Source organism: Mus pahari, chromosome 9 (genome assembly GCF_900095145.1).
Source record: "Mus pahari chromosome 9, PAHARI_EIJ_v1.1, whole genome shotgun sequence".
NCBI lineage: Eukaryota > Metazoa > Chordata > Mammalia > Rodentia > Muridae > Mus > Mus pahari.
The window spans coordinates 8399215-8401787 of record NC_034598.1 but is presented as its reverse complement, the minus strand read 5'-3'; positions in this window follow the sequence as shown (position 1 = coordinate 8401787).

Here is a 2573-nt window from a genome sequence, read left to right as displayed (position 1 = left end):
TTAAACCTGGAGCCTATAAACGTTTGGTAAAAGTGCCAGCCTGGTTAGGCTTCTGTGGGGTAAGATGTCCACGTCTTAAACCTGGAGCCTATAAATGTTTGGTAAAAGTGCCAGCCTAGTTAGGCTTCTGTAGGATAAGATGCCCATGTCTTAAACCTGGAGCCTATAAACGTTTGGTAAAAGTGCCAGCCTGGTTAGGCTTCTGTAGGATAAAATGTCCATGTCTTAAACCTGGAGCCTATAAATGTTTGGCTGTTCGGCAATGGGAAATTGAGGGTTAACAATTAAAAATAAGATGATCTAGATGCACCTGCTGTCATCATAACGTTCCTGAAATGGAGTAGCGGAACCAGAACCTTAGCTAGAAGGAAGGCACGCGAAAGGAGGGCTTGCCTTGCTGGCCATATTGGTACTGAAGATAGAGGTGGGGCAGCATCCGCGGGATGGGGATGGCCTCAGGATGCTGGCATCTATGGTCCAGAAGAAGGGAGCTGCCACCTTGTCGGTGAGAGCCACTCTGGTCTTCAGACCAGAATCATAAGACCTGTGTGGGTTTATGGTTGAAAACCATAACCTGGTGGCAGTCAGTCACAGGAAGCAGTAGGAAACTCATGTCCCCTTTTCCTATTTGGATTCATGTCACTAGATGTGGGTGACTCCTGTGTCCATACCTGGCCTGAGGGTCTAGTGTGGCTTGTGGACTGTCTTCCCATCTCCCCATGTCTTCTATTTCTCCTTGTTCACAGTCGGGCACTCAGAGAGCTATTGAGAAAGATCCCTGCTCATCAGGAACACTCTATGAAATACAGTCCGATACCCAAAGGATCCTATGGGTCTGGGAACTCTGACAATGGCCTATGAGGCTCCTCCCTGAACCCCAGGAACAGAACATGACTGTGAAAGGAGCCTTCCTACCAGAATAGGATGCCCCTCCCCCAAAAAACCCAGCTAGCAACACCCAGGACACACCCACACCTCCTCCCAGGAAAGCAGACCAGGCGAGGCCAAGGGCTTGGAGCCACACCCCGTGCGCTCTTTCTGACCTGGTCTCCTTCAGGTGGCATAAAGGATTTAGTCATGATAAACCATCTTCGAAATAAAAAGCAAAACAAAAAACTCCAGTTGTCAGAAGTTCTCAGAGCCTGCTTCTTACAAAGGAAACTTCCAAGGTCACTCGAGGCCATCAGGGATCAAGGGACATCACTGTCTTTCTTGAGAAGACTCCACAATGCTTTCCCAAGTGAACCTATTTAGTTTTCAAGAGACCTCCTTCTTTCCTTCCTTTCTTCTATTTTGAGGATGGAACTTGGGTCATAAATCCCAGGGCACGTACTCACTGCTGAGACGCATCTCCAGCATGACAGGCAGGTACGGTTCCTTGCACTATATTGAAAATAAGGTGGCTAAAGTTCAAAGACATTGGTGTCTTTTTCCCCTTTAAAGTCAATTTCCCCTTTAGCTAGATTCTTCCTATTTTCAACCCAGAATTCTGTTTTTCAAGTTTACAGTAAGTGCAACATGCAAGGGTGTTGATTTTTGTAATCTGCGCTTTGAAAAATCTAACTTTACCCAAGCAAGTGATAAGTTGCCCAAAGGAGTCTAGAGCCAAATTTAAATCCCACCTTCATTTGCTGGCTGCGTGGCCTCAAAGGGAGAAACTTCATACACCTTAGTGTTCAGGAGAGGTTGTGGTGAACCAACTGCTCATTCTCAAGTGTCCCAGGAGAACCCATTTAATGCACCCCACTGACTAGATAGAATTGAGTGACCCAGTATTTTCTGGTCAAGGAAACCAAGGGGTTACAAGGCCAAGCAGAAGCAGGCACAGCTGGGGATCATTAGCTCCTAAGGAGGGGGCTGGGCCTGAAGGAGGAAGCCTTCCAGCTGCTAGGAGGAGCCCTGCCCAGGGTGTCTCCCTAGGAAACTTGGGCTGACAACTTTGTTTTCCTTTTTGTTTTCTGATGGTGGCTTTCCTCTCCAGGGGGAAGTTCCCTGTGTGTGAGTTTGGCTTGTGACCCCTGGCTTGTTCCTACCTTCAATGGCTTGCCACTTGTGGGGCAGCATATGCTCTTGATGTTGGGCCAGGGTGGTTAGGAAACAAGATCTTCCAAATGGGGACCCTGTGGTTTGGTTTGGCCACTCTGAGATGTATCTCCACAGTGCAGTCTGGGCTGGGACAGTTACCCACAGGGTGGGGCTCCAGCCTGGGGAGTGCTCCTCAGCCCCAACCCCTTTGTCTACCGGCAGGACGTTTCCAATTGCATTTTAAAATTATTCTTAAAATTTCTTCATACAATATACTTTTATCACATCCTTCCCCATCCCCAAGTCCTCCCAGGTCCTCCCCACCCAATGCCAAGTTTTCTCTCCGGCTCTCAAAAGAACAAAACAAACCCTAAGAAGACAAAAGACACCAAACTCTAACAACAGCAGCCCCTCCCCCACCACACACACACACACACACACACACACACACACACACACATACATACACACACACACATACACATACATACATACACACACACATACATACACACACACACATACATACACACACACACATACACATA